At 40.7% G+C, this 26,309-nt stretch overlaps 1 protein-coding gene across 4 annotated transcripts in view; it reads right to left on the reverse strand.

Annotated features, from left to right (window-relative positions):
• The window catches only part of SGCD (sarcoglycan delta), a 326,557-nt gene that overhangs the window by 290,838 nt on the left and 9,410 nt on the right, over window positions 1-26,309 (reverse strand). Inside the window, exon 1 of one of the 4 annotated variants that reach the window (XM_082063324.1) lies at window positions 7,018-7,167. The exons of the other annotated variants lie outside the window; for them this stretch is intronic. The gene's annotated coding sequence lies outside the window, so the exon portion shown is untranslated. Of the gene's footprint in view, window positions 1-7,017; window positions 7,168-26,309 lie in introns of those variants that run through there. 4 annotated transcript variants of the gene reach the window in all.

The following is a 26,309-nucleotide window of genomic DNA, read 5'->3' on the forward strand; positions in this document are numbered from 1 at the left end:
AGAGCAAAGGCCAAAGGTTAATCTCCAGGATCAGAAGGAATGGCGCCACAGGGAGCATCTCTGCTCAGCCCCCGAAATCTCAGCACTTTGCACTGAGATTTAGTGCCGTATGTACTCACTAGTACATACAATGTTGCCAAAGCTTTTATTTTTAAATAAATAAAGGCCAGAAAGTACAGATTTCCTTAACTCTCCAGTGGCTTCAATTACGCAGTACTGCATCCACCGTGTAAGCAGTATTTCCAGAGCTTTAGCACTTGACATTTTGAGATAAAATGTCATGAGTAGAATTTGTGAACCTCTCTCTTTGCCCCCCCACCTTTTGAATTTAAACCCTTAAAGGCATCAAACCACTGCTTCAAAGTATCCCCTGCCTCTTCTTTCCTCAAATTCAGGTTGAAGACCAAACAAACTTTAACGGCATCTTCACAAAGAGTTTGATCTCAGTCTTATTTCAGAAGCTTTTCTTCTCCAGTGCTGCCCACTACTAGGTTAAACAATGATTTTTCTGCTCATTAAGTCCTGCAGGTGGAATTGCTCTTGCCCATTGGTAGGACTCTCTGCTGGCTGTTTGCTTCTCCTGCCTTCCCTCTTTCCAAACCAGGACAAACAGTCTCTTTGAAAGAAATCAACATCACTTGCTCAGGTCAGAGCCTTCTATATTATGTCAAATCCTTGAGTCGTTAAACTTGTCATTCCAACTTACAGCTTCCCTCACTTTACTTTCTTATGCTCATCCTCTGCAAATCTATCCTCATTTTCTATGCCCCGAGCAGGAAATGACAGACAAATAGAAGGCACAAAAATAAATAACAACTTTCAGTGAACTTCTAGACTGCCCTGAATGTGAAGCAGGGACATAAGAAACTATTTGGTCAAATAAGCCCATTACTATATGGAGTTTAATAGTATCACCCTTTGGTACACGGATTTATCAGTAACACTGAAGGAGAACAGTCATTGATTCTATCACACTCTTCTCAGAAGACAGATGTGGTGAACCCACCTCCTGAAAAGTAGACTTTGGATGCATTTTCTTTGCCTGAAGATTGAGAGAACCTTAGTCCCAGCACCCTCTTGCTCTTATCTGATGCAAATACGCTGCTTTCCAATTCCACTCTACCTTGTCTGCTACTTTAGTTAGTTTGCCTCTAATCATATGGCTTTTCCTGAAAGGTCAATTGTTCCTCATCCAGCTGATGGCCTCCCAATGGAGTCTGAGCTGATTATTACCCCCTGCCTACTTATGTAAGCAATGGTCAAGATGATGTTTGGCATTATTAAGATGTGAAGTCCTGTCAAGGATGCCTTTACAGCTGGAAGAGCTAATGTGACAGCTCTGAGCTGTGGAGAAAGACAAAAAAGTTGCTTTTCTTCTTCTCCAACATTTGCCCTGTGCTGTCATGCTGCGTGAGGGGCCACACTGGCATCTGTTATCCATTCCCCCAAAGGAGTCCTTCACAAGACTGAATCTGCCTGCAAAGAAAACAGAAGGATTTTGAAGATGGCATGTGGAAAGTTGCCATAGGTCTTTCAGAAATCTTTCTTGTAAATCTCGTAAGAGCTGACCTGGGGCATATGAAACCACAGGGCTTGTGAAATACAAAGTAAACGCACTGAACTCTCTCTCAGCCATTTGCATTTTCAACAATTTCTCTTCAGAGACGCCTTGTGCCTACGGGAATATTTGCCTCTATTCACAGCTGACTTTTAATCTAAGTTGGAATCTGTTGGCTCTTCTTTTATAGTTGACAGTGAAGTTGTGGCTCTGTTAAGATAAATGTTCTTTTTGTTGCCTCTTGTATAAAATTCCTGGAAGATGTGCCCTCGAACAAATCTCCCAGAATACCAGGGCAGAAATAAAGTACCATTGCTATTACTGAAAACATTCAGCAAATCCCACACGGCCCAGGAGAATATGATGGAAGATGTTGCATAAAGAAGCTCAGTATGGCCAGATAAAAGTAGCAAACAACAAACAAATGTTGAATTACAATGCTTGAAATCCAGAAATATCTATTAATCCTTTAGATTTGTTACCCTGATGTCTAGGATTGATTTTTTTTGTCTGAGTCACAATGTGGGAGCTTTCCTAAGCTGATGAATTTTAAATACAAAAAAAAAAAAGATGTTAGGACATCTCTAGAAGTCAAAAAAAGGGAACATTTTCTGTAAGACAAAGGCAAGGGCTTGTAGGGTTTTGGCTGGTTTTGTTTGTTTTTGTAGGGTTTTGTTTTGGTTTTTGTTTGGGGTTTTTTGTTTTGTTTTCATTGAGGGGTTCATGGGATCTGTACTCAAGTGCCTTCTAAGAATTTGAGTTCCTAAATACTCTTGAAAATGTTAACAAGCTCTAAAGTTGCTGGCCCCCAGAAGTGATGTAATTAACCATCAAAAGTCTTCACAATACTGTTAGGAATTAAATTAGACTGTCTCAAACAGAGTTCATAGGAGAAGGAGCCAAACCCCCAAAAAGGCCATACTATCCTTTCTAACTGAAGTGTAACTGAGCACTTCTTTCAATATGAGGATGTTGTTTATTAATAGATTTAAAGCCTGCTGTTTCATCACGAGAAATACTTTCAACCCACAAGAACAGAGATATTCTTGCCATGCTTCCTATGTTCAGCTGAAGAGCATCCTACACACACAAGCAAGAGCCACCTAAAGACAACTCTTTCCATTGAAGAACAGCAAGGAAAAAGAGGCAGAAATTCCCGTGGAGATGGCATAATTCAGAGAGGAACCTTTGCTAATCCTAGGGGACCACTAGCTAGGTATGAAAAATGGGGTAGTGAATAACATATTAGCTTCTGCAAGGACCCTGAGCCCTCGCATCAAGCAGGGCTGTGTGAAATGTGAAAAGCCATTTGGAACATCACCAAAAAGCCTCTAGTCTTATCACATCCCCAGTCACTATAGGGAAATATTTTTCAAGCATCTCAGCAGTTTAAGGTTAAATACAGAGGAAGTGATTACACAATACTGGAAGAGCGTTGCTTACAAAGCTGTTTTTCATAATAGGGTAGTTTTCACCAAAATGGGAATTAAGGGGAAAATAGCTAGCCTAAAAAGTACTGGGATCCGTAACAGTTTGTCTCCCGACGTTGCTTGTATCAGAGAAGCAGCTCATTTCGGTGCTGCAGGATCAGTAGATCTGAAGCGTATGTAAACAACACTTAAACCCAGCACCCCCCGAGGTAGTGTCTGCTACAAGGATGGTGAGAGCTGACAAGGCTCTCTGCTGAATGATCTCACCCAGCAGAAAACATCCTATTATATATTTGAAGGGAGATCTTCAACGACAAAAGATAATTTCAAAGTCAAAAGGAACAAAATATTCGGAGAACTGGGGTAGCCTGCAAAGTGACAGTAACCCAGCTAAAGGAAATCATACAGAGCTAGAAAGCCAAAGTAAATTCTGCTTTCAGGAAAAAAAAACACTCTTGCTTGTGACTTCCTACTCCTGGGCTGTCCCACCACAAACAGTGAGGATGAGCAAAAGTCATCTGGACCCCTCAACTTGAATTCTGCCATTCCTGCTGATGTGGGCTTGGGAAAATTCAACATCTCTAGTATACACGTAGAAAACTGTTCAATTATTCAAAGAGTAAAGTGCTAGACTGGAGTCAAGAGAACAGGACCAGGAGCCAAGTCTCAGTGCAGTGGTTCGCAGAGCACAGAATGGCTATAGCCACAGCAGAGCCTGCAGTGTAGGCATTAAGCAAGGCTTCAGAAATCAAAGCAAAGCATTTCAAGATAAACTAACGGGTTTAGGAGCCAGATTCCCCTTGGATTAATTGTATTTCTAAACCCAGCAACAGTTTTTTTGCAAATCTTTTCTCTCCATCTCATAAATCATAAATTGTACCCAAATCCCCACCCTATTTGCTAAACCTGTTATCAATCTTATTTCTTTCTCCAGAACTATACTATTACAATAAGAAAAAAAAAATATGCAATTGCAAATGCAATTTGTTTGATTAGTTGGACAGTTTCTTACTGATATGGTATTTTAAACTTTGTGCAAGAGGAGTTCTTAAAACTACAGCACTTTGAGCACATACGCATTAGCAAGAATGTGTTTTGTTAGTAGTCTCCCAGTCAGGAAACTCTGCCCGACTCCAATGCTGACTTAGTGTCATGTGAACCGTATTTCTTTTTTGCTGTTTTATAGCCACTCGTCTTGAACTGACATTGTACAGTGCTCTTCACTGCTGGTGTCAGATGGTATATCAGCATCCAGAGCAGCCTCAGCATCTTCTGGATGAAAAGTTTCTATGATTAACTTTAAAAATGTCAATCGTTCGCCATGTTCAGTATTCAAGCTTGTTCATCAGTTAGTAATAACATTCCTAGCTGAACTGAGAATGTGTTCTGAATAAGTGCTGGGAAAAGGAAAGCTTAAACATTTGACAGCAGTTAGAGATGAAGCAGACTATACTTTTCATTTTTGAAATAAGGATGCAGTGATTTCAGTGGGCTTCTGCAATAGAAGAAGCTACAAGATTATGGAAACAGACCTTTTCTTCTAGTTTTTATGACAACTACAATTCTACATTTCTCATCTCTGCCCTGCAATTAAAAGGGGAAGATATCAGAAATAGCTGAAGAAGCAGCGACAAGAAAGAAAAATAAGCTGATTCCAGCTAGTCCTCTCTTTTCCGTGTGTGCCGTACACATTTCATTATTAGATTAGAAGCTGCTTCTAGCACCATCTCCATAGGCTTTGAAATTGCCACCATTAAAGTACGTCACGGAAGTTATTTTTAAACTGTGGATTGTGTTACAGAGAGAATCTCATTTTTTAAAATGTAATGGAGGAAAAGCATTCATTAGAGGACTATGACAGCTGACAGAAAAAAATTCATCATATTCAGAGGATATAGATGAGGAAAAAAGTCTAGAATGTGTTCTTGCTGCTCAGCCTGAATACCTCTCTCTTCCCTGACTGGTGTAAAATATGATCAATCAAATTAATTCTGCACATACTGAAAATGAGCTTCTCCAATTCATTCAGCTCAAAAAATCAGTGTCTCTCTCCATTTGCACCAAAGTCAGACTACCACCTGAATGAAAATGGGCCGGTTTGACATGCTGGAACACAGGCGTATCTCCCAGCAAGTCAACCAATCTGTCTGCAACATGCATTGGTCACGAAGCCAAAAAGAAACTGGAAATAGATGTATGATCCTTGTGGCAGACATCTCTGTAGCCACAGCCCCTTGCCATGGCACTCTGATCTGCTTTCACTGCTTAGACAATATTCAATCACCCCCGTTCCACAGCAGGGACTGTCACCAGGGGACATCTGCTCCCTTGAGTGTTGCTCAAAACCACTGCAGTGTTTCAACGCTCTCAACAACAGTTTATCAAGCAAAACTCAGAAGTGAGTGAAACACCAAGTTTGAAAAATCCCCCTGACTGGCAAAGGCAAGTGAACTCATGTCCTGCTCAGATGCTCAAAATAAAACAGATAGAGGAGAAGAAAAAAATTCACACACAAGAGAAAGAACAAGACCAATGCTGAATGGGAAGTGAAGATTTGTCCCCCACACAAGCAAATAAACTCCTCATGTATTATTCACGAGCTGTGCAGCTGGGGACTGGTACACCTCTTCTAGAAAGGAAAAACCATTCAACATCCACATAGCTTCAAAACTGCAGAATCACCCAAGGGAAAAGATTCAGGGAAGAGGTTGAGGTGTGAGGCAAGTTTACAAGTCAACCAGCGCAAGAGGGTTTTTTTGTTCATTTTAGAGGCTGGATACTTATTTAAGGAGATGTTAGAGTGAACTGGTCCAAGTTTGAAAATTATGCTCAGTATTTATAATAAGCACAGTTCGAGCAGATGCAGCATTATTCCATTTCTCAATACCGACCTGATAAACTGAACCTTTGCAGGACTCTCTCTTACCACAGCTTATTAATCTCTGTGCCCCCCTCTCGCCTCCCCCAAGGGTGCCTCACAGTTCCCCCATGCACAACACAAGCAACATTAATAAGAACCTGTAAGGGTCAGGAGAAAGCCCTGAGCCAGAGCTCTGGCAGAAATCCAAGCTGGAAGAGACACTGACTACACACAATGGCAAGTGAAGACAGACAGCTTTTCCCCAGAGTGGTATTTTAATTCAGAAAGGAACCTTCACTAATCTTGGGAAGGGTTTATTATTATCTGTGTAGCAAATAGGACTGCAGTTGGTCTACATAAAGCATTAGTTTCCTACAGGGCAGTTTAGACTTTAAATGATGAAGGACCAGACCTAAACCAGAAGTCTGCTGGAACTCTGCTCTTACCTTTAATTTGATTTAAGCATGCCAAAAGGCAGGGAATGAAAGCACAGCAATAAAGACACTGGTGGAATGTGGGGCATGGGAGGGACCCCCTCAGGCTGGGATCTACAGAGGGAACCTCCATCTGCACTGGATCCCCCTTCCTGCTGGGACTGACCCCTGCAGGGGACTGCTGGACATGGTCCTCCCTGGCCAGAGGCTGGGACACTGGGAGATGTGACAATTTCTCTCTCCAAGCAGAAACCACAATATATGGTCAGTGGAGCTGTCCCGCTGAAAGGCAGCTGCGTATATAACACATCTCATGGGAAATAAATGACCTCACTTATTAAAGGCACTTTGCTCTTTGGCCATGGTATTTTTTCTTGTGTTCCAACAGTTGCCAGCATGAGTGAATAACTGAAGTGAGCTTGGCTTTGCCAACTATCAGCTTTGGGCAAGACATTTTCTCCACAACTACTCCCACGGACTTTAAAAAAGCAGAGAGCATCTCTCCATGTGCACTAGGACAAGACTTGGCACAAAGGAACAGAAATCTTGGTCAGAGATGCCAGCATAGCAGAAAGAGCAGTAACTGCAATAGAAAGTAAAGGTTCCACCACGGACCATAGGTAAGTATAACCAGCAACCGTCTTCCAGCGCAAAATTTGTAACCTCTGGTAGGCTGAGCCATTGAACACCAGGATGACATCCACATGCACTGACTTCTGAAACCAAGTAACTCACAGGTTAAAAAGGGTTGCAAAGTGGTTACAAAACCAGAGCTGATCCTCCAACATGGCACACATCCCACACCACTTCCCTTCCAGCCCCTCGCTTGATGATCCACAGTACAAAAGAGATCTCCTCCAAAGCTTCGCCTGTGATGAGCTTTACTGAAGAGCAGAATCTAAAAGAAAAAGCACATGGATGTGGGTTAGAAGAGGTTGCAAAAAGCCACCTTTCTTCTCTTCCCCATCCTGCACTACAAAGTCTTTTTCCTAAATGCTCAAAAGTACCTATTTAAAACATGTGAAAAACAATTAAAATCCTTTTTTTTGAGCCCTGTGCATTATTTTGAAACTGAAAGCAGAGTGCTGTAGAGCAGCCATCATTAGGAAAACAGTCTGCTTGAAGAAACATATGAAGAGGACTGTGAAGCCTTTAATAGTCCAAAAATATTTTATAGAACTTGTTCTAGTAGGAAGAGCTAGGTGTGGATTTTACAGAACCTCTTTTAACCTGAAATGCATCAGCTGTACCTACAGGATCTTCAGTTATCTAATGTCCTCATCAACTGAGCTACAATTAAATCCATACATCGATAACTACTGGCTGAAGTGGAGGGGAAGTGCAAAAACTCTTCCCCTCTAGGCTGATGATGGCTAACATAAAAAAAGCTGATTATCTTCCCAAAAGATCATCACTTTGCCTTCAGGGTGTGCAATTCTCCTTTCTTTAGGACTGTGCAATTCTTCTGTTTGGGATTCCAGTCCACAAGCAGATTCCTCCTGTTTCTGACCATCCTTTTAAGCAATGGGCCAGAACTTCAGCAATCTCACTGAGCATTCAACTCTCTTCCCAGTGAAGTTGAGGGAAACTTTGCCAGGATTAGTCCTTTCTGCTCTGGAGGAGATCCAGACAGGTGTCTCATACTGATGCAATCTGCTCAGCTCCACTGACTCATGGAGCAAGCTCCCTCAAAATTTTGCAGAAGAATACACCCGGGGAAATTGGTGGGATTTAGAGCTTCACAGAATCATTGTGAATTTGAAAATGGATTTAAGCAGCAGCTCCAAGCCAAGCTTTCAGCTTGTGACACGTGTCATGACTGGAGTGTCTTGCAGTCAATCGTGGACCCACATCCCTCAGCCAGCCCGTGGGTGCTCCGCACAGAAACACCCACCAACACTCTACATGTCAAGATCCCCACTGGCTGCGGGTCTTGGCATGCCCAAGGGTATTCAGCTGGATGATACAGCACACAAAACAGGCCACCATCTCCTATTTCCTTCTCACTGTGCAGACTCATTAACCATGATCAAGTGGAGATTATTAAGAAAACATACAAATCTGACAGCACGACTCCATTCCCTGATAAACAAAGATACAAATGTTGCCAGTCAATTCGACACGTCCAGACATTTTTCTTTAAATAAATAAATTAATAAATCAGAGTTTTCTACTCCTCGCATTAGAAACCAGACCAGCAGTCTACAGGAGGATTTTGAGCATGGACATCATAATTCAGAGACTTTCAGTTCAGCCAGGAGGTTAATCATTAAAATGATTGTTTGAAGCACTGAATGAGACCCAAACCAAGCACCACAGCTCTACCTGCTGTCTACTGTGCTGTTGATCCTCTTTATTGTCTCCTGCTTTCATCACCAGAGTACTCGGCTTCATTACTCCAGGAAGTGGATGTGATAGATCAGACAGGGATTATTCTTTTCTCTTACTCCCTTGCTAGTTAAACCAAGTTGTTTGAAGCCTGTTGCAAAATCAAGGGAAATATGACCTGGTAGGCAACACTGAAATTTGAAGTAATAAGTCCAACCTCACAGAATTTCCCAGTGAGGCAACACCCAAGCAAACACACCTATAGCTGCAAGATTTTGGTACAAAGGGCTGTGCAGGCATCACACCTCAGTCCTGCTGCCCCCTGTCGGGGCTTCCTGAGTTCATCCAACAACAACTGGATTACTGAAAAACACTAATCCTGCAAAAAAAAATAAACTAAAGAAACACAATCAAATGCATCAGAATTTGTGCTGGAGTTTAACAGATTGAAGAAAACTCTCTAAAATAAATGGCAAATTTTCTTAGCTGGGGAGGACTTAGATCAGCACCGACTCCCAAAAATTGCATTATATACTAAGGAAAAACTTTTTATTATTCAGATTATACCAATCCAGATGAATAGGCTCTTGAAAGCAGTAGAACATCAGAGAAAAAATAAAAGGAAATTATAGTTAAGAAGAAAATAAGGTTAGAAGGGGAGTTGCTTTAGTGGCTGAAGACTCTATTGCCAAATACAGCTAAAATATTTATGCAAATTGAGCTTTAAGGGAAAAAAAAAAAAAAAAATCAAAAGAACTAGCAAGAACTTAGGTCAAATGGTCTTCACCATTTCAGACTTCTCAAAATCATCCCTTATTTCTACTATATTTCCCTTTGCCATTTTGATTTCTCCCATCTTTTCATGCTGGTTTTGGATGCAGTAACATTAGGGCATGGGTTATTTCTCTCAGTTTGCAGCTAATAATTTTCTAGACTCAGGAATGGCACAGCAAAAGCATTTTGTTTAATTTGAAGAATTGTAACAAGGAATGTTTCCACTTGAAATGTTTAACCAGTAATCCAAAAACTAATCCATGTTTTCATTTGTGGAGAATGATACACAGGAAAAATACATCGTAACACATAATTTGTACCAGAGAAATGTTCTGAAAGATCAAAAACTGATGGATACTAAACAGTTAACATTCAAATTACACAAACGATGAGGAGGAGTGCAATGTACTTACTGAAATTAAATGTACCTGCTCTCTGGGTATAAATCCAGCACCAGCTATTCCAAGCTCCCTATATTAAATTTTAGTCATGAAGTTCAAACTAAGATTATGCTGATAAAACGCCAGACTGCATCTGCATTCCCCAGCAACAATACCAATGATAATTCCTGTTGCTCCTTTGCTAAATTCAGTATCCTTATGTTTTATTGCCGCCGCACCAGACCCTTAACCTAGCCAAGTTTGTGCTGCCAGTTGGCATTACAATCCTTCCAAAAATAAACATACTTGTAGTTCTGCTGTCTTGGCTCAAAAATGTCCATTTCTCTTCAGCTGATGATCAGTCTGGTTGCTAACACGCTGCCGGTTGTCCTCAGTGACCCCAAAGGGTACAGACTGGCACAGAATCATTGCCGCAACTAGGGAGCCTCCCCCTCCCCTTTTTTAAAATGCTCTTTTTGGAGATGTTTCTTCATTGCATGGGTTTAATCAGAGAGTAGATGCGTTTTGGAAGCCATGTCCTGGCTCACCCAGCAATTACGAACCCAACAGCAGAATTACCTGGTTTATATTGCTCAGAAAACAGGGGCACTTCAATTTAGAAGACACAATTCTAACTTGATATTTAGGTTTCTGTATACCCTGTCCTACCCAAGAGGGTGTGAAATATTGTGCCTTTGCGCTACTACAGGTCAAATTCTTAAGAGTACTTAGGATCACATTTTTGAAGCACAACCAGCACAAACACTGTGTAGTAGTCATCTAAAGCAGGTTTCCCATCAAAGCATCTTTATCTCACAAGCACTGAGGCAACTTTGGGTAGCAGAGAGCGTTCATACACTGGCCATTAAACAAATATAGTCAAATGAGGGGGAGCACAGTAGAAAGCACTCCAAATGGACCAACATGTGAAATGAGGCATCCATGTTAAATGAAACAAATAACCAAACAAGCCGTATAGAAAAGAGAAAAACAGGAAAGCAAGCAAGAGCCATCATCAAATGGGTAAAGTGATTAAAATGAGGTAGAACACTTGGTCTGTATATGAACCAAGAATAAGATGAGAATAACTAATTTAATTTAGAGTAATGGAGATACAAGTTCACTGATACTGAAAATAAGGCATGGTCTGGGCAACTTGATTTGGTGTTAAGTACAGACACGCTAAGGGTTTTGCTAGCCTGACTCTTAGTCAAGACATTCAAAGCTTTACTTCCCAGAAGTGTTGACCACTCAGCCCAAGTTTAATGATTAAGATAATAATAATAGCCATTTATTTTGAACCAACTGTAGGTGCAGTTTTACTTCATTTTTCAGCTGAAGATTATAAAATATGTTTCTTTATAGAAAATAAGTATTGCTTGAAGACAAATTGATAACACCTGCTGCACTCTTCTCTCAGACTTCTCCAGGCAGGAATTCCACTTGCGCCATCCGTATCACTGAGGATTTTAATACTGGCCCTATGCCAGCGGCTTACTCTTGAGCACACACGTGATGCTGTGCTGCACATCCAGATGATGCCCATTCAGACAGATGCCTCTTCAGAGAGATGCAACCAGAGGAGCAAACACACAGCACCCAAAGGGATTTCTTTTTTTGGGTTTTATTATATCAGTGTAAATTCCAAAACAACTTCCCGTTGCATTTCCTTTCTCCCGATACACCTAGTGCCTCTTCGGTCCTCAAGTTTGAAGGCTTCTTTCAGATGAGACACAAACTCAGTTCTCATCTCCCCACTCCCAAAGCCTCAAACATAACTGCATAAATATGTTCAAATAGAAAGGGGTATGAAATGCTAACGCTTAGGATTTTTTGCAGAAAAGAGATCATAGGAGATACTGGGCCAGACACTTCTCCAAACCTACTGCTGTTTGGCTTCCATCTTACATGAAAGCCATTTAAAGGAAGTTTCATTTGAAACAGATAGACATAAGCATTATTATCTGAGAACTGTGAAGTTTGTGATTTGTTCATCACAGATTCCAATGCAAAAATAATTTTGTCCTGAAAGGATACGTAATACCTAACGTTAATAAAATCCAAGGAACCCAAGTGCGCTGAAACATTTGTCTGAGTTGTTGGATTGCTTTCTGGGCTTTTAATGGCCCATATTTCCAAATACAGCTTCTTCATACAGGACAGCAACATCACTTTGATTTGCAGCAGTAGGTAGGTAATATATGATAATATCATAATACTTCAACTAATGTATCTTACTTCTTTTATTAAATAAGAAAAAGAAAGCATATTAAGAATAAAAACACCCTAGGCATTTGCACCTCATTGCCTTCCTGTGTCTCTAGTTCCTCTCAGCAGCAAAGAAGACCTAGCAAGACATTTTGTTGCCATTGTTCTTCCCAGAAACAGATAATGTGTTTTTTTATGGTTACAGAATTCAGTCTTAGTGAGACCCTTAAGTAGTAAAGCACATCGATAAATGAAATGATTTATTGGTGACTCCTAGGGACTCACAACCTAGCACTGAATAGAGGTTTTATTACTGAAATGCAGACAGTAAGGGGAATTACTCAGAAAAAACTTCCTCTCCCACATCACATGATACATTAAAAAATAAATAAACAAATACCAGATGCTTTTATCTGGATTGGGGAGGGGCAGGATGGTTTAATGCAGAAGCTTTCAAACACAGACCTCAGAATGGAAGAACATTTTTCCTTAAGTTCATATTCTTACTTTATACCATGCCTTGCATATACTTCCTGTACATATTTACCTAACCTATGAATCAACTAGTAACCAAGCTATACAAACTATTCAAGTTTTAATAGTAGATATTTTTTAATGTAGAAAGATCTCAAAGGACAAAAACTTGTCAGAACATACAGTATTGCAGAGCAAAAGGAGACCAAAAATTATTTGTATGAGACAAGCACAGCTCACAACTACAAATCACACTAGCTGTTGACTTTGCAGCCAAAAACCACCTGAGCCATCGGCATTCCTAGTCTTAATCCTCTTAAATTTTTTAAATCATTTAAGAGTTATGCTTGATCTAAGTTAATTAAGTCTTTAATTAAGCAACAAACCCTGACAAACCACTGCTATATGTACAGGAATGATCAACACACCAGACAATTTGACACGGGCGTTGTTCAGACCCATAACCTCCCCATAATTTCCTAAGCCTTTCTTCAATCAACAACGCAGCTTCGAGAAGTCCTCACCAGCCATGAAATAATTTGAGGGGGGCCTTGTGGCACAGGGAAAACTAGTTATTTGGAGTGAAGACCCACACATTAGCATTGTGAATTTTCAGTAAATCCATCATTTGCAACAAGTCAGAAGCTCTTTTGAATCAGCAACATAGGATAAGCAATACGGCACCTCCTCATAAACCCTAGATGACCAGGGACAACCCCCACTGCATTTCGCTCTTCAGCCCAAGCAGTCACAGCCAGAGCACCAGCGTATCCCAGAAGTATTAAAATGTATTCATGAATACAGAAGAACTCACGCACTTGCTAGGAAAAGCTGAAAATAACCATTTGAATTGCTAAGCAGCTGTTTCAATTAATAGGTCTATTTTCCCCACCTATGGGCAGAGGATTTGCTTGCTTAACTCCCATTAACGTTGAGTTGGGCTTACAAATCCCTGTGCGAGGTGGAATACTGACGCTCCTACTGCTGCACCTTTTGTTGAAGTCAAAGCACAGCAATTCACTTTATTTTAACCTCTGCGCATTTGCTTACTCTCAGGAGCTTTAAATGGAAATTTAAAAAATTATAAGCATTATGTTCAGAAAAAATAATACATTGTTTTCCTTTTTTTGGTTTTTAATCAACAAGCACAGCCATCCCAATAGACCAATTATAAACCAATTCAAATAAGAAAACAAATGTTAATACCAAAGTATATAGATAAGTCAAATACAGCTTACAGGTCAAATTTTTGAGGTGAAGCCTTTCCTTCCCAAATAGAACAAATATTCCACTGGTTTCTGTGATACTGCCTACCACCTCTAATGCAAAAAAAAATAGGCTAATACTTCTAAAAGGTCGATTATACAGAGAGAGATACCACTAAAAACTGGGGAAAAAATAGAGTGAAAAATATGAAGTACTAAAGGATTCTGGTCCCAGTCAAACACATCAGTGTAGGCAGCTCTCATGCTGCAGTTTCAATTTTCGTGCAGTTCACTCTGAGGTTCACTATGGTCTGGGTGCCTAATTCTCTGGCACAGACTATAGGCACTAACCTATACATGAACAGCAGAGGCAAAATGCCAAAGCCCAGTTCATCCTCACCAAAAACAGAGACAGAACATGTCTAACAAAAGGCTAAGGACCCATTTCACTCAAATGACTAAAAAGCAAAGAATTGCGCAAAATTCTTTGGGATGGGCAAAAACTGGTATCAATGTCATCACATGGGCAAAAATTTCCCCTGGGCATCAACACAACAAGCTGTAAACGCAGTTACAGGGAAAATTAAGAGTCCAAGACGGGCCAGATCCAGTGTGCATCGAGAGACAGTCTGAAGTCCATGGGGCTCCACCTGCAGCAGACAGTGCAATGGGTGTGAGAGGAGCTGCCTTCCTACCATCATAGTGAGTAACATGCTGTTTGCCGACAGCTTGTTATAACATTGTCTCAGATATTTGGGACTTCCGTTTGCAAAAAATCTTCTATGCTAATCACTTCCTACAGACATTCTGAATTATTTTCATTGTTCTGGTTTGATTCGGTGAGCAAATGACACTGTGATTTGAGGTGAGCACACCCAGGACCTTCTGGGATGTCCAGTAGCGACAGGAGATGGAGAAGCAAATTCCCATCTTCCCTGGGAGAGCGAGGTGCGATCAAAGATGGGAACAGTGCAGTGGTGGGACAGGGGCACCTGTTCTGGCTGTGAGTACCTGCACCTCACAGAAAAGGGAATTTCCATTCTGTACAAAACATTGCCATTTTGAACTGACTTTTCAAACCAAGCAAGAAGAAAAGGTCAACATTTCTATACACCAGAACTTTTTTCATGTTGATTCAGAAGTATTGACATCTCCCTAACAATATCAAAACAATCTCGTACATAAATATGGCACCAAATGATAAATCCAAAAGTCAAAAGGAAGTCAAGCATAAAAGCAACACACAATGTGTAAACATCCCTTGTCAAAACAAGGGCTGAGCACGACTTGTGCCCACAAAACTGTTACCTGACAATGCAGCTGCATTTTCAGAGGCTCCCACTTGCTTCTTCTCCATCTCCTTCCTTGCTCTGCTCTTTGTCCATGGCTTGGCATTAGGTTTTGTTTACAATGCAGTGCCTGCTCACAGTTTAAAACCCAACTGTCTTGTTACATCTCCAGAATAATTTAAACTTCTAGTTTTGCTATTTCCTTGTTCATTAAACGTAAATGTTACAAAGTTGGTTGGATGGCTTCTGGTGTTTTGGTTTCGTTTGGTTTTTGGTGTGGGTTTTTTGTTTTGGTTTTCTTTTTTTTTTGGGGGGGGGTGTTTGCCGTATTTCCTCTTTTTTTTGGTGGCTTTTTTTGGCATTTTGGTTTGTTTGAGGTTTGTTTGTTTTTAATGAAGAACAAAGGTGGTAAAATTTGAGGCAGTAAGGAAGTCAGCCACGATACTCCTCCCCGTTCCACATGCATGATGTTCTTTCGGTGTGGTTGACATGCAATAGTCTAATAAGCGACATCATTTCTCTCTACTATGCAGCTGGGAAGAAACAGGTAGGCTTTTGGGTTCTGTATCCCTTCACCAGACATTTAAGTTGAATATATTCAGACTCAATGACTCTTAATAAGGACAATTATGTTAATATATTAAAAAAGCAGCGCAAAACCGAACAGGGTAGGATTAGTGTGAATGAAAGGAAGGGAGGATGCATGAAATCATTAAGACTGTGAAAGGCAATGCCATAACACATGGGCAACAGTTCCTGAGCAGCAGAATCCACCAAGACCAATGATACTGAAGGAGTTTCTCTGCCTTTCAGCTGCTATCAATGACAACTTCAGAGCGATTTGTCAGGGTGACTTGTGGCCCACCAGGTATGTGAACTGCAAAGTAAGAAGCTTCTAAAAGGCTGAGAGCCTTTTCTTTGAGATGTGTCAACTGCAGCTGATGAAGATGCTCAGATGCATTCAAAGTGCAGCAGAAACCAAAGAGCCAAACACTGCCAAGTACCACAGAAAACAACATTTTAGACTTTTCACATACATCAACACTTTTGTTCCCCAAGAAAACCTTCCAATGGCTCTTAATAAGGATTTGAAATAAGGTAAGCATTTTTTCCCTTTACAAAAACAACTCACCTGAAGCTGGGGAGGAAACCAATCACAAGCTTGACTGCATGTGTTCCAGCACAGATGATCTTTTGCCCTACATTTACACTATTGCTTTTTTTACAGGGCCATCACTGCTGTCTGACTTCCTACCTTCCCTCTAGACCTCCAGTGGTTAATGAATCATTCGCACAGCGAGATTTTCTGGAAAAGTAAGAAATCTTCTGAGTAGAGGAAGTAAGTTGTTACATTAACAAGCAATTTACTATCTGAATGCTACGCATACTGTATCATCTTATTTGTATTTCACAGTTAATCTCCCAGCTCACAAAAGTTTTATCGGATTGGAGGCATGTGCTGTATTCCCCTTTATAAAATTTTACAGTCCCTTGCTATTCTCAGGGCTTGTTTTATAGGCACAATTTGCTGCTTTAATCTCACCCAATTGTCGTGTTCTAAATCACGGTGTATAAAAATGTCTTAAAAGGAGAGATGCGCTGAAGGGTAGTACTTAATTACACTTACTGCCTGATTTAAATGTTATCTGTGCTTTGCCAAGTGCCAGGCACAGAGTAACCCAGCAGTGCAAATCTGCATAAACTGACACAAGTCGTTATTGGGCTTTTAATAGCAACCCTGTTCTCCTGTGCAGCATTCTGATGAAGGTGTGTTCCTCCTCCTCCTCCCCTGCCTTTGCTTGGGAGACAATTAAAAAAGGAGGTTAAGAAAGCTGGTAATTGGTAGGGTCTTTCCAGTCAGTCTTCCCTGCTTATTTATTTTGATCTCCATGTAGAAATCTTTGTCAAGACAATTTCACTGGTCATCTTCATGAGTCTAATGTGTCCTAATGAAACTGAAAAGCAGAGCACACAGAAAATCTGTTTTGTTTGATGCTTTCCTATTCCTTTTGTAGTATTGCCGCTCCAGAATAACTTCTCTTTACACCCTCTCCCCAGAGATCCCAAAAATCAAACAGACAGAAAAATAAATTAAAAATACCACCAAAATTTCAGGCAATTAATCTTTTGGTTTCTGAATTCCTCCTCCCCCAGCCAAGTGAGCACATTAAGGGACTGATTTGCCTCTGCACTAACTACACGAGACATGCCGTTAAAGTCTCTGGCTCAGGGGAGCAGAAATGCAGCTTAGAGTACAACATATCCAAGACTTCGTGCTCCAATCCCTGCTCCAACCACACATCAGACAGATCATCACAGGACCACGTTAGCCAGATCACACTGAACTTTAGAGAAAGCGAAAGTGCAGCCTTCTTTGCTTAAATCCATCATATTTAATGACCCAGTGGAGGTAGGATAAGTACTACAACTCGCAGTAATCTATCCAGCAGCTTTTTTTAGATGGGACTAAAATACACTATTTTGTGCCAAGCACCCAGCAAGTAGACATGAAAGAACATCACTGAGTCAATCCCAGATACTCAGCAGCTTTCTATTAAAATTAAAGGTCTAACTTTGTACATACTTCAGACCATGTCAGAACAGTCACAGCCATGCACTACTACTCCTTACACATTTATATAGCATGGTTCTGATCATGAGACATTAGTATTGTTGCATGTAAGATAAACTATAACACCGTCCCTTACACGTGTGTGTTACCAGCCACAACTGTGCTTGCACTACCCTTATTTCAGGCTTCGCAAATTACCAACTGTCTTAAGCAATCTTCTGGCTAAAGCCTGGTGGGGACGTAGAATAAAAAAGGGGAAAAAACCCAATGCAGAATTATTAGACATTTTATCATGTGATTTTAAGCATCTTCTAAAGCCCAGTAGTGTGAAATACTAACCAACCCTGTGCTTCACAGAAAGGTGAAGCGATAAAACGTCTTGCATGGCAGAAGCTGAACCCCCCAGAAGAGCCTGGCCCAAGAAGAGTGCGGTGGCCCAGCGGATGGGTACAGCAGCAGCTTCTCCAGCTCAAGGTCCATGTAATCCCAGCAAGACCCTGCTAGGATGACTCTGCTCTAAGCAGTTCCCCAGGCCCATGGGATCCCTGGCAATGTGCCTTCTTTTGGGCAGGACAAGAGGAAGGAGATGAGGTAGTAAAAAAATCTATGGTATTGAGAAAACGCTGTCCCAAGAACCTCATTCACTCATTTTCTCTTACAATGAAGAGCAATATTTTCCAGACCACTGGTCTCTGAAGTCATGTGAAGAAGTTCATATCTGTCTCAGGGGATCCCATCACACCTCAGCAGTGATTTTAATTAAAACTTTGACGACAAAAAGCACTAGTCCTCTGCAAGTAATTTAGAGAGTTAAAGATGATGCATAACTCCAAAGTGCCTGAGACCCACTGAGTTATAAAACTATAGGCTTAGGAGTAATGAGTGGCTGGCTTCAGTTTGTTTCATCACTATACAACATTCCCACGTAAAGGCTCATACCTGTGGCCATGGAGTTAATTTTCTCTGAAGGCAGATCCACCTTACCAATTCCAGGAGCAGCTGCTCCTTCAGAGGGAGAAGCACATCAGAGGAATGGCACAAGAATTTCACTTTTCATGGTGGTCATATCACCCTCCTAGAAAGACTGGCAGCTCTGATGGGTCTCACCACCGTTGTCTTTCCAACTTATATACCAAATTGGACAATTTTAGGGCTTTTTCTCATCTCCAACAAATTCAGCTTTTTTTTTCCCTTCTTTTTCTAAAGTAATAGTATTACAGGATTAATTACTTAGCAACGTCCCTATAAACTCATCTGCCTTTGAAACATCTACAAAAGCACAAGTGAAATTCCAGAGATAAACAAACACGAACTTCCTTTTAATTAAGCACTGTGCCTCTCTGTAGGGGGTGACGGAGTGAGCAGATGCAGGGGGGATTGCCAATTAAGATACAACTTCTTTGATAGGAAGGGTACAGCCATACACAGGAGGAAAAGGGAGAGGAACTTGCCATCCAAGTCATTATTTTAATTGGCTGCTCAGAAAGATTATGCATTCCCCACATCTGATGCTGCCAAAGAAAGTATTACTGATCCAAAATACTAAGGAGCCATCAAAACATGTTCTAAGCTGCTTGTACTGTGTCCATACTACCTCTGCTCCTCATTTATCCTCTTTGAGAAAGCTGTAACACAAGGAGCTAATTCTCAAGGTTAATTAGACAAAGAAACAGACAACTCCTGGATTTCATTTCCTATTATTGATCATCATTATTCACTGAACACAAGGCATTCTTCGCAAAAAGTTACTGAAAAGAATGCACAGTATCTAAAGCCTAACTCAGTTAAAAAAAAATATTAAAAACCATGTGCATAGCTAAAATAAATGTTGGGAAATTGCATTAATTGGGATGCACCCAGAAAGCAAACCTGAAGATGGCTGATCATCTTCTGCAATCAGCCTTCTGATGATTTGACATCCAAGTATTTTCTGTGTGTTGACCTTTATTTTCTGTTATCCTAGTGGTGATGCTGTCATTCCCTCAGCTCCATTAAAGAGCTGCATATTAACTTTCACTTCTGTTTTTATCTGATTTTAATGGAAACACAAATCAGGTTTTGCATGGCCTGTCCCATGCCTTTATATCCTTTTTGGGAGGAAAAAAAAAAAAAAGGCAGGAAACTAACAAATGGTTTATTTGATTTGCAGCCCGCTCAAGAATTCTGATTTTGCCTCCTTATACACCATGTCTCCACCACAGAGGAGAGAGAACTTGGAAGGGAGAATCCTGGCACAGGAAGCCAGAAAAAGCAGCAGCTGCTGTATCTGAACCTTCTTCCCCTGAAGACGATGGCTCCGCCACCCAGTCATATCAAAACACAAAAGCAGATTGGGATTTTACTGTCTGCACTCAAAACAAGTGAATAGGACAGAAAAGGAGCCCTTGTCTCTGCAAACAGAAGAGCAGCTCAGATAGTCAGAAATGTATCCCTGCCTTGGGACGAGAGCCCAGGCTGCAGAGGTAAAATGGGGCAGAGAAGCTTCTCCTGTTTTGTTCTCTCCAGCTGGCAAGTTGAAAACAGCATCATTACTAAATCTCACCACTGTACGCAGTAAAAACAATTCTGGCCTTTGTGGCTGGGCAAGGAAAGACTAAAAGTCAACCATATAGTCTCAAAGTACTATAGGATGTGAACTATTTTTAAAGAAAAAATATGCAATTTGGGAATGGAAAGTGGAAAAGGCACCAATTTGCTGGTTAGAAGATACATTAACAAACATGTTATTTAGAACTGGCAAAGCATTCCAGGGGCACCACCTTCCTAAGGGCCATCATCTCCCTTAACCCCCCCCCATGACCTACACCTCATTACCTACTCTTTGAAGCATGTTGCTCTGCTAATTACAGTCCTTCCTCTCATTTCTAGTCCAAACCGATTCATAGTCAAAGTTTATCTTTTATTCTTGCTCCAGTACTTTGCTTTAACTTATTTACTTTTTATTCTCATTTGTACTCCCCTCCAGTAGGTTTTTAATTAGCAAGCAGGATTCTTTTCAGCTTTTATTTTCCTTTACTCATCTCCTGCAGGGCTGCTTTCCATGGCTTTCATCACACCACCAACTTTTCTGGGCCAGTTTAGGTTCATCTTTCTCAAGAAACAGTCTCTAAAAATATCAGCACTATTCCAGTGGAGACATCACCAGGGATATTTCCACCATCATCATCAGAAAAGCCCCACCTGCCCTGTTATCTATCTCTGACCTTCCACAGCTTCATTTAGGCAGCGTCCATCGACCAGCTGATAAGTGTCTTACTCCTCTGTTCCTTTTAACTGCAGAGCTCCCAGCTTACAGGACAAATCCTTACGAGTCCTCTAGTGCATGACCCTACACTCTGTCTTGTATTACAAACAAAAGGTCACTTTTTCAAAGCACAAGCAACTGTATAAAACTGCTGCCATTACACATAAAAAAAACCCCACAAAACTTTAAGAAGAAAAAAACCCTTATTTCCTATTTCAAAAAACAACTACTATCTTTCTCCATTTCTTTCTTCTGAAGTGCCTCAACATCACTGTCAGGACAGAAGATAGAAAGTAAAAGGAAACTACTACAATAACCTCCCCTCTACTTGCTTACCCTGGGACATGTGCTCCATTTTCCCATTTCAAAAACACAATAAAGCTGGAACTATATTTGGTTATTAATCAAAATATTAATAAAATGCCTGATAAAAAGTAAAGGAATTATGCATATTTAATTTATTAATGAAAAGGTGAAGAAGGAGCCTAATTACATCTAATTAATTGCCGCACATGGAAAGCACATCTCCTACTACAGGGCTCCCTCATCTAGCAGAGTTCTCATGTCTAGAAATCAAAGCCAGATGCACCAAGGCTCAAAATGGCAACAAGATGCAATTTTTCAATAGAGAGGAAAGTGCTTCTGGCTTCAGTTTCCTTAGGCAGATCTTCCATCACCTGAATCCATTATCCACATCCATTATCGCTAACGAATCCTGGATCATTTTCAAAAAGTAAAAAATTTGAGAAGAGGAAGGAGGAGGGAAACTGTTTTCAAAGACGCAAAAGGCAAGCAGAGAGAAGAGGTGGAAAATCAACTCAATCCAGGCAACTAATTTAAGCATCCAAGTCAGGAACCCCAACTCTTCACATACTCACAGGAGAGAATCAGGCTCTAAATTCAGAGCTTTGAATCACCCTGTGGAGGCTCTAGTGACCGCATGTGGCCTTGATCCTCCCATATTAGATACCTAAACTTGTATGTGGTTACAGCTGTTGGCCATCTAGTTTTCAGTTAACACTATGAGGATTTGGACACCTAATATCACTTTTGATTTTTTGTTTAACTCTAGTGTCAACGGTCTCAAGAGTTCTCTCTCATTTTTGGAGAAGGTGATGCCATAACTGAAGTACATGACATCCTGAACATTTACAAGCTTATAGTCAAAATTTACTATCTGCAGCATGGTATATTCATATACTTGATATTTCGGCCTCTAAAGTTAATATTTATACAGAAAGTGACACATCTTTGCCATAAACATAAACAAAGCAAACTTCATGCCAACAGGATGTATGCAAACAAAGCCACAGAAGTTGTTTTAAAGATACCATCAATGCAAATCACACTGATGACTCTTTTTTGCAGACGGATTTTGTAATTCCTTGTTTCTGCCCTTGACACATTTATCCTTTCAAACAGCTTTCATTATTGTGCAACTTAAAAAGCAAGCAAACACTAAACCCTCCCCAGTCGACTAACAAAAAGTCTCTTAAACATAGTGGTTCCTGAAAAACAGTATTAAATTGATTGAACTTGCACATAACTCACTGGACTTTATCTGGCACAGTATATTGTCAGAAAGAAAGAAGTGCAGGTTGGTCTCCCATTATCTGTAATAAGACAGACAGCCCTTCATTTTAACAAGGCACCACCGCCAATATCAGCCCTGCTGTGTAAAAACCCAATGCAATGATTTTTGTTATTTATACAAGTGCAGTGAAGCCCAGTGAGATCAGACGCGATCGAAGGCACCTTCTGGCAGCTGGCACACGGTGCATGTTCAAGCAGCACCTTTGAGAAGCAGCTCAGATCCCACAGACCCTGCACCGAAGTGGGTCCAGGGCACTGCCCCAGCCCTGCCAACAGCAAACACACACACGGCCGTTCAGTCCTACGTATCTATTTGAAGTGGGAAATCAGGCCATTTCAACGATGGGAATAAGAGTTCAGTGATTTCATGTTTACAGTTTTCCATCTGCCATCACAAGACTGATGCAGCAAAGCTGGATGGTTTCTTCATACAAAGAGATGTCAATGGTCCTGGGACCTATCCCTCTCTTGAGTCACTACAGCACCAGCAAGGGTCAGGGACCACGAATTGACTCAACAAGCAACCCTCCAAATCCTAAGCAGGCTCTCTTAGTCTCCTTGAACAGAGCAACAGGTCAGTTCTCTTTCCTCTGAGCTTCCATGTAGCTCTAGACCTCAGAAGCAGGTGACGTGCCTACTGTTGCTTCTCTGAAACACGTTTATAACAGACCTCACTCAAGAACACGCCACACTTCAGGCTTTATTTCCACCTGCACATAGTATTTCTACCCCTCACTACAAAGGACCAGTAAAACTAGTGGTCATCTGTATGGGTGATCATGAAGTATACTGTAAGGACAAGTAATTAGCACTGGAATTAAATGGAGCAGACAAACATTGGCTGGAGATATAAAAAGCATGCTGACAATTGCAGGTTCAGATGCATCTTGAGCTTGTTGTCATCTACCATGGCTACTTGTTAACTTTGTTACATCCAGCAGCCTTTGGAATTCATTTAAAACAACCCCATTACTCCCTCTCAGGTGCTGAGGAACAGCAGGTGTGCAAACATGAGAAAACTCAAGCAACTTAGTAAGAGAGATGCGTGAAGGAAAAAAGAAATTACTTTTTTTTTTTTTTTTTTTTTTTTTGCCACCAGATTAACGCATTTGCAATTGGAAAGATGCTCCATGGAGCATCTCCATTTGGAGAAAGCCTAGGTTTGAATTTCAGTTGCTGTAAGACATGATTAGCAATGCCACCAGGCTGCACCAGCAGTGACCTGGCACAGCAAGAAGTGATCAGAGACATCTCACGTGGCTTCAGGCTGACAGCACAAGGATGGCAACGCAGGCAGGTTTGTATTTGGAAACCCTAGTCCTGCCACCAACAGCAGTGTCAAAGAACATGTGAAGTTACTGTCACATTCAGGGTTCTGCCTCTTGGGGTCAAATAACTGGAATTGTGGAAATGTGATTTCTTTCAGCTGCCGCCACCCCAAGGTGGGTCACAGCTCAGATCACAGCCACTCCATGAAAGGCAAAAAGCTGTTTCACTTCTAACTGCAGGGGTGTAATTTGAGGCACAGCAGATCCCAGAAATAAGGGATGGAAGAACAACAACATTAAGTGGAATTATCATCTGATTTTATGTGGAAGTCATCCACTGGCTGGATGTTTCAAATTCATCACAAGATTTTGAAGCTGTGACATGAGTCTCTTAAAAATCTGCTTACTGCCAAAACAGGTAGCCGAGGTCTCATCATTAAGAGGACAGAATGTACTTCTACAACAAATGCCCCTTTTTAATGCAAGGTCACCATCGTGGACCAGAGCAAAAATTCTTGATGAGGCAAAAGTCGGAGACCATGCTGATTTACACCTGATGGTCCTGTAACCTCTGGACAAGACTTTCCCCACCTTTTGGTGAACAAGATGATAATTTAGCAAGTAAATGCTTTCTGCTGCTACAGCAAAGAGGTTTGGTAGCCCAATTAGCCTTGGCACGTAAGGTCACAAGGAATAGGGACCCATCATGACCTGGTGCTTCAGGAGAGACCAAAGGCACAAAACAAAAGGAAGGATTTGAGAACACCAGCCTGCCCTTCTGAGGTGGGTATTTATGAGATCTGTAGTTCTCTCCCACTGCTTTCCATTACAAGACTTCATATACATATTTCAGATTGTGCTGCTGAAAACACAGATAAGCTTCTAACACTAAATTTTCCATAAAACAGAGTTACAATACAAGGCTAGTGACAAATGCTGGCATCAGAAGCCTGCAGTACTTCTGTTAGGGTTTTGTAGAGAAATGAAGAAAGATGTAGAGAGTAAAATCCAAGTCTTTCCCCAAATTCTTCAGTTCATGAAATGTGCACCATTCATCATAGTTCCTTTGCTGGGCATGCAGATAGTCCTATGTCTTGATACTTGAATATACAGGAATGGCTTAGAACTGTAATACAACATTTGGTTTCAGCCAACATTAATTCTAGTGTTCAATTTATGCCTCACAATAAATACATTAAAGCTTATTACCATTGATAAAGTCTCTCTCATAAACCTCAGGGCACCACTTCAAAAATGTTCATGGTGAAATTCAGCAGTGTCATGCACTGTGATACGACAACACCATGGTGATGTATCAGTGATGCAGATGTATCATTTTTATGATTTCTGATTCTGACCCCACAACTCTGAACAAAGCTGTAACATTGCAGTTCAGAGCGGGATAAAAAACCCCTATAATATCCACAAAATATTATATAAAACATATCCTACTTCCTTCACAGGCTTTCCACAGTTGAGCATTTCATAAAAAAGATAAACGTTCAAAGACACAAACCACTGAGTTTAACTGAAATACAAGAAAAGAATGATAGAAAATGTAATAAAGAATAGAATCACTGGGTTTGTTATATACCTGGGAAGAGTCAGATATTTTGCACAAGAAATCTGTGCGACTTCCCTGAAGGAGTTAACAAGCACAGGCAAAGGTGACATGGTATGCAGGGGTACGCACACAGCTGATGCTCTTCCCAAACCCTTCAGCAAAAGGGTCTCAAAGAATCTTTAAAAGAGCCTTACCAAAAGGCAGGCTATGGTGGGATAGAAGGAAAGGGCATCTGAAGGATCAATAACTGACAAAAAAACAAAAGACAAACAAACCACACCACCCCACCCCCGCCCCCCAACCACGAGGGAAACAAAGAAAGAGTGAAGAATCATTTGTTACAATGATGGGAGGTGATGAGAGGCTGTTAACACATCACCTCAGCATCTCTGCTGAGACCTGTACTAGTCCATATACTCATTAATGGTCTGAGAAGGGAAGAGGGAGGTAATGAAGTGCCAAACTTCATTGGCAAAACAGAATGATTAAGAGTAGGCAAAATTATAAGTGACATGAAAGCTGCAGAAGAGTCTCAAGACACTGTGATGGGACAGTAAAATGACAGAGTGAATTAAATGTTAATAAAGGCAAAATATTGCACCAAAAAAAAGAAGTATGACTGTCCACATAGACTGACAGGCTCTGAATTCACTGTTGTAATGCAGAAGAGATGTCATTACAGGCAGTTTTCTGGAAACATCAGCTCAGCAGCACCCAAAAAAAAAAGCAAATCATTTCAGAACTTTTCAAGAAAGATATCAATACCAAAATACAAAATACCATTACAGAACAAAATAAACTAAATATGTATTTATGTGTTTAAAATGTATATATTTCTGGTCATCCCCTTTTTAAAAGAAGACATGCAAATGTGATGGATCAGAAGAGCTAAATTATTTGTTAGCAGTGAAAAGCCTTGTATGTTAAGAATGCATCAGAAGTAGAAAAACACTGGGTCTCTACAACTTGAAGAAGAGTCAAATCACCCAGGACTGATACATATCACAGACAGGATCTGGGCTATGTGAGCCTCTCATCCAACAACTCAAGTTGTTCTTACTTTCTTGTCAGGTAGAGGACACAGCAAGGACTTTTTTGTGAAGTGTTAGTAAAATAAGCCAGAGCATG

The sequence above is a fragment of the Streptopelia decaocto genome, assembly GCF_964273445.1.
Source record: "Streptopelia decaocto genome assembly, chromosome: 12".
Taxonomy (NCBI): domain Eukaryota; kingdom Metazoa; phylum Chordata; class Aves; order Columbiformes; family Columbidae; genus Streptopelia; species Streptopelia decaocto.